At 47.5% G+C, this 6,831-nt stretch overlaps 1 long non-coding RNA gene and 1 pseudogene across 1 annotated transcript; both read right to left on the bottom strand.

Moving 5' to 3' along the window:
• Positions 1 to 39: 39 nt before the first annotated feature.
• On the bottom strand, positions 40 to 158 carry LOC111743991 (annotated as a pseudogene).
• A 4,956-nt stretch (positions 159 to 5,114) lies between these two features.
• Positions 5,115 to 6,825, bottom strand: LOC111743956. The gene is made up of 3 exons (XR_002781958.1): positions 6,572 to 6,825; positions 6,224 to 6,459; positions 5,115 to 5,334 (listed from the first exon to the last, which is right to left on the bottom strand). It is a non-coding gene; the product is annotated as an uncharacterized LOC111743956 (long non-coding RNA).
• Positions 6,826 to 6,831: the final 6 nt, after the last annotated feature.

The following is a 6,831-nucleotide window of genomic DNA, read 5'->3' as shown; positions in this document are numbered from 1 at the left end:
ACCTAGTCAGCTTACAATTCCTTACTTTTTTATTTTTTACACCTACAGCATCTGTTCTTCCTAGGTGATCTCCCATCCAATTACTAACCAGGCTCGACCTTGCTTAGCTTCTGAGATCAGAGGGGATCTGGCTTGTTCAGGGTGGTATGGCCGCAGACCAGGGTAATATCTTTCTGATCATCAGGTCTTACACCCTCAAACTACAGACAAGAAAACTGCCACTAAGAAAGCGGAAGGAACTTAATCACAGCCACACTACAATATAACGTGGAGGTTAAGAGCACAGGCTCAAGAGTGAGGGAATTCAAATCTTGGTTTTGCCATTTACTCGCTATGTGACCTTGGGCAAGTTACTTAACATCTCTGTGCTCTGTCTGCTCACCTGTAACATATTTATCTCATAGGACTGTTGTAAGAGTAAATGAAGATAATCCCAGAACAACTAGGATGCTAAGCCAGACCTCTATCCTTCTGTTCTCAATTCAGTGAGATAACACATAGTGCCTGGTGTTTGGTGAGTGCTGAATGAATGACAGTGCTTATTGCTACCCCCTCCTCCCCTGCACACACACACACACACACACACACACACCACACCACACACATACCACACCTCTTTGAGAGATCCAGGGCTCAAATCCTTGATGAGTGGCCACTCAGTCCCATCTAGGCACCTGTGAGACAGTCACTCAGTCCCTTGAGGGGTGCAGAGCTCAGGGGGGAGGAGAAAGTCCAGTACCATGGAAATGTACTCACTGTGCCCAGCCCTGGCTCGGGTGACCTCCTCCAGCCTCTCCTGCCGATGCTTTCCTTGGTGCTTCTCCCAGATCTCCCAGAGAAGAGGCCACTTCCAGAACCAGCTCTGCCCACCTGGCGGTTTACATGCAGCAGCTTTAGCTCTGCACCCTGGCCCCCTTGCAGGCGGCTAGCACTTCTGTCCTGACTCAGGTCCAGGCCCTCCTCCCTGGCTCTTATACCTGCCCAGAGGGTAGCAGGCATTGGCCCTGTGCCTGCTCTGGTTCCAGCTGGGAAAACCTGGCACTGATTATCATCTATCAGAAATTCGAATCCCACAAACACACACAAACAAGACCTTGTCACCTTCTGGCCCCTAGCTCTGCCTCCATCAGCCCAAAGAGGTGGGACACTGAATTCCTCGGTTCTAACCTGAAGCCTCTTACTACAGCTACCACGTGCCTGACTCTAAGGCCCTTCCCTTCTGGGGTATAAATGCTATAGGAAAGGGTTATGCTGTTTGGTTCTCTACCAGTCACCCCATTCTTCAGGGGAAGTCCAGGGCTGGGGGGCGGAAAGAAGCAGCCCTGCTCCGCCCCTGCTTGTTCCCCTCTCTCAGATGGGGTGATTTTTTTCTTCATTGGCCTGACCCGATATTAGGGGAGATTATGCACAGGAAGCTCAGTGTTTGGCACACAGTAGGCACTCTGTCAGTGGGGGATATTTCTCTGTCCTCAGTTCATAGTGGGACTTCAGTGAATGCTATGTTATCGAATCACAGAACTTCAAAGTTGGAAGGGGCCTCAGCCAGTCTCTGAGCGAGCGGCCTCCACCCAGGGCAGGATCTCCTGGAAAATATTCCCACAAGTGGTCCCCCAGCCTCTGTGGGGTGGGTGCCCATGGCCAGGTCTGCTGGGCAGTTCCTCTCCAGGAAGGGTAGGATGCCAGAAGGACTTGTATTATGCAGGAAACAGGCAAGTGAAGGGCCCTGTTTTCACTTCAAACATGGCTGTTGCAATTAATGTTTAAACTGTAAACGGCTCAGGGATCACACACCTGGCCCTCCATGCTTTCTGGGTCCCTCTCCCCACCCTGTTTCCCCCATGCGCTACACCTGAACCATTAGGCACTTTGAGAGGCCAGTGAGATTTGCCTTGTTGTCCCATTCTTTGTTCTCATGCCCAGGAAACCCCGGAATGTCAGGAATACCAATTGCCATATAATAGGCTCCTAAAAAACTTCCATGATGGGACTCTAGGCGCCAGCCAGCCAGCTGTCCCAGCTCTGCCTTGCTGCTAGCCTTCTCCCTTCCTCTTCACCAGACCACACACCGCCTCTTTCAGGACTGCAATAGTCATTGCCAGGAAACAATTTAAATGTCCAATAAAAGAGGGAAAGGTTAAGTGACCCGTGGAACATTCACTCCACGGATTATTTCTAAGTATTAAAAGTGATGTTTGCAAAGAGTTTATAAACACTTGGGGAAATGCTTCTGCTGTCCCATTAAGTGAATAAAAAGCAGGATATAAAATTGTATGTGCAGTACGGTTTCAGCTATGCAAAATAAATCTGAAAAGAAAATAACTTTTAGAATATACCCAGTGTTTGCTGGGCTGATTGGTTTCACTTTAAACTTCAAATGGGTGCATAAATGGCCTGACATACTCCCTTGCTCATCCTGGGAAGTCTGGTTTCCATTCTCCTCAAACAACCCTCACTCCCGTCTCCTCACTCTTGGGTTCGTGACTTCATTCTTCATCGAGAAAACAGAAGCCATCATCGGTCACTCCCTCATTTTCCCGACAGCCTCATCTGCATTTTACCCATCTCTTTGCCTTCCTTCCAGGGCAATGCAGAGAAGGCAAATTGGTACAGCCACTATAGAAATCAGTACGGAGGTTCCACAAAAAATTAAAGATAGAACTGTTATATGACCCAGCAATTCCAATTCTGGGTAGTTACCCAAATAAATCCTTTCAAACGTTAGTCCCCATCCCCAGATCCATCTGTGTCCCTTTCTCCTGCCCTCAGCTCTTTCTCTGCCTCATCCAACTCTCGCTTGCCCCTCCGTCTCAATGGAACAGTCTAGAATTGGAATTGCTGGGTCATATGACAGTTCTATCTTTAATTTTTTGTGGAACCTCCATACTGTTTTCCATAGTGGCTGTACCAATTTGCAATCCCACCAATAGCGCACAAGGGCTCCCTTTTCTCCACATCCTCGCCAAGACTTGTTTGTTGATTTATTGATGATAGCTATTCTGACGGGTGTGAGGTGATACCTCATTGTGGTTTTAATTTGCATTTCCCTGATGATTAGTGACATTGAGCATCTTTTCATTTATCTGTTGGCCATTCATATGTCCTCTTTGGAGAAATGTCGATTCAGGTCCTCTGCTTATTTTTTAATTGGATTTTTTTTTGTGTTAAAATGTATGAATTCTTTACACATTTTGGATATTAACCACTTATTGATGTATCATTGGTGAATATAGAAGGTTGTCTTTTAGTTTGGTTGATAGTTTTCTTTGCTGTGCAGAAACTTTTTAGTTTGATATAATCCCATTTGTTTATTTTTTCTTTTCTTTCCCTTGCCTGGGGAGATATTATCAAAAAAATATTACTAAGAGCAAATCTCAAAGACTTTACGATCTATATTTTCTTGTAGGCGTTTAATGGTTTCAGGTCTTACATTAAGTCTTTAATCTATTTTGAGTTTATTCTTGTATATGGTATAAGACAAGGTCTAATTTTTTTGTATGTATCTGTCCAGTTTTCCCAACATCATTTATTGAAGAGATTGTCTTTACCCTCATTGTATATTCTTGCCTCTTTTTTCATAGATAAATTGACCGTATAGGCGTGGGTTATTTCTGGCTTTCTATTTTGTTCCATTGATCTATGTGTTTGTTTTTATGCCAGTACATGCTGTTTTGATTACTATAGTCTTGTGGTATAGTTTGATATCAGGTAGTGTGATACCTCCAACTTTGTTCTTCTTTCTCAAGATTGGGGTCTTTTGTGGTTCCATATAAATTTTAGGATTATTTGTAGAACCAGGATTTTTAACTTCCTAGTACTAGGTCAGTTTTTCTTCTCCCTACATGACCTCACCCGGTCCCATGGATTTAAATTTTGTCTAAATGTCGATGATTCATCATGACTCCAGACGAACAGCTACCCTGGGATCCACATTCATATATCAATTGCCTATCTGGGTTCTCCACTTAAATGTATTCATAGACATCTCAGTCAGTCTGAGATGTCTATGAATACATTTAAGTGGAGAACCCAGATAGGCAATTGATATATTTTTTATTTCCTCCTCCAAACCTGGTCTCTCTTACCCCCAACCACCTCCCAGCCTGTCCTGTCTTATAAATCATTCCTCCTGTAAATAAAGCCCAAAACTGGGAGTTGAACTTGACTTCATTTTTCTGATTCCTCACCTCCAACCAAAGATGTCTAACTCTTTGAAGCTCCAGAACATATCTTAAGACTACACTCTTCTTTCCCTCTCTACTGCCTCCATGAGAGTGGAGCCACCATTATCTCTCAGAGACTGGTTCAATAGCACTTAACCCATCTTTTAGCATCTCTCTTTGCCAGCTGATAGAGTGAGCTATTTGAAACATAAATTAAATGATATTATGCCCCTGCTTATAATTTCCAGTGGCTCATTACTGCATCAAGAATAAAGCCCTTGCCCAGGGCATGCTTGGGCTCCCGCTACCCACTCCAGCTTTATCTTATCCTTCTTCCATTACCCATCAAGTTCCAGTCACACATACCTTTTCACTTCCTTGGACATCTATCAAGCTTGTTCCTCCTTCAGGGCTTTTGCCTTTGTTGTTCCCTCTGCCTGGAATTCTCTTACTCTGGCTCCTTGAATAACTCAGTTTAAATTTCACCTCCTCTTAGAGACCTTTCTAACTACCCTGTTTAAAGCAGATTTCTCTACTAGTTTCTCTAATTCTCCCTCGGCCAGTGGTTTGTTCTTATCATGATCGATATAATGAAAACAAATAATGTTTTTTAGAAAAACCACCTCCTCTTACAAGGCTTCCAGGATTTAGTCTCCATTCAGTTCCCATTATGTTGGGCGATTTAGCAGCTTGAATGGGAGAAAACAAACTTTTTCCTCTGGGTAGTCGGCATCTTCATTTCTTACAGTCTGATATAATTCTCACAAGTATATTGCTTCATGCCTTCTTGAGAAGAGCTTTGTACAGCACACACTGCTCAATAGTGCAACACAACAGGCTCTGAAATTGGATGGCCCTGGTTTCAAATCAGTCCCAGGCCTACCGCTTTCAAGCTGTATGACCTTGGACAAGCATTCCAGTTGTCTATTGCTGTGTAACAAACTACCCCAAAACTTAGTGGCTTAAAACAACAATATTTATTTTACAGTTTAGAACAGCTCATTTCTGCTCCACTTGGCATCAGCTGAGGCAGCTCCAAGGCTGAGGGCTGAATCATTTGAAGGTTCACTCTCTCACATGTCTGGTGGTTAGTGGGGACCAAGGCTTGCATTGTTGGCTGGAACACCTACACGTGGCCTCTCCATAAGGCCTGGGCTTCTTCCCAACATGGTGGCTGTGTTCCAAGGTTGAGTGGAGAAGGGGGAGTGGGGCAGGGCGAGGAGAGAGAGAGAGAGAGAGAGAGAGAGAGAGAGAGAGAGAGAGAGAGATTATGCTGGGTGGAGCTATATTGTCTTTTATGACCTAGCCTTGGAAATGACAGTGTCACTTTTGCCATTCTCTTCTGGTTGAGGTAATCACAAAGGTCTGCTCAGGTTCAAAAGGAGGGAACACAGACCCCATCACTTTTTGTGCCAAGTGGAAGAGAGTCAATGACACATGATAAAAAGAGTAATTGGGATGAGCTAGATACCACTGTGCCTATCTTTGGAAAATACAAGCAGTCACAGAAGTTTTAACCTTTCTGAGAGCCTCTAAAGAATTGTTGAGCACAGAGCCTGTCATAAGTAGCCATGGGTCAGGAAGCCACAGACCGTCGTCCTGCTTGCATGGAGCCTATTGCGGACTCCCAGCAGATCTCACTCCTTTTGCAGTTTCCCTAGTCTGAACTGAGCGCTAGTCCAGAGCCACTACCTGGCCCACCCAACCCCGGAAACCCTCCCCACCGAGACCTTGCCGTTCCCCAGGCTCTCCTGTGGCAAAGTAGGTGTCACCTAAGGGTGAGTGCCCGCTAGAGGGGCAGCCCAAGGACTTAATCTGGCTCTGCCCAGCGGTGGCTCAGCGACAGGGAGTAGCAGAGAGGAGTGGGGGAGGTGTGACAGACAGAGGGAAATCAACAGCCATGGAGACAGCTCTGGAAGGAAAAAAGCGACCCCCCCGCCCCACTTCCGCCACCCCAGGTCTAGGGCTCCCGAATCATCCGCAGTTTCTCTTGGGAGGGAATTTGTGAGGCTCAGTGCAACCGTCTCCAGCCCGTGCTAGCCCCCACCGGGGCCAGAACCTACTCGCCTCCGTTTTAGCGGTATGAAGCCTGAAACCGGGGTCAGGAAGGAGGGAGGATGCCGGTCAAAGTGTGCACGGCCAGGCATGCACCCAGGGCTCCGTGGTGCCTACGCCTGTGACAGAGGAGCCGAGGCAGAAGACCTGAGCACGTCCTTGAGGTGTGAGGTTTGGGTTTCATTCTGGCTCTGCCATTACGTTGGGTTAGTCGCGGGTCTTCCCGAGGCTTCAGTTTACGCATCTGTAAAATGGGATAATTGGTCTTGCTTTGCACCGTTAAGGGGGCGGAGTTCGCGCACGCTCCGCAGAGCGGCGAGGGGAGAGGTACCGAGTGTGTATATGGATGCTGGCACCTGCGTTCTGAGGTCCGCCCGGCCTCTGCTTGGGAGGCCCCACTCTCGCCGCTCGCGGGGCCCCTGCCGAGACGCTGGGCGAAGGGGAGGCCCCGCCGGGTGCCTTTCCCAGGCCGGCAGGGGAGGGGACAACGGCGGAACGGCCGAAGAGGGAGCCCGGGCCGCGGCAGCCCCGGCCTGCCTGACCCTCGAGGGGGTCGCTGTTGCCTCGCAGATCCCTCCCTCGCTCGCTGCCTGTGTCCCTCCCTGCCGCTCCCGCC

The sequence above is a fragment of the Pteropus vampyrus genome, unplaced genomic scaffold (assembly GCF_000151845.1).
Source record: "Pteropus vampyrus isolate Shadow unplaced genomic scaffold, Pvam_2.0 Scaffold125, whole genome shotgun sequence".
Classification (NCBI taxonomy): Eukaryota; Metazoa; Chordata; class Mammalia; order Chiroptera; family Pteropodidae; genus Pteropus; species Pteropus vampyrus.
Note: the sequence above shows the minus strand (reverse complement) of the source record. Positions and strands in the feature narration are given on the sequence as shown.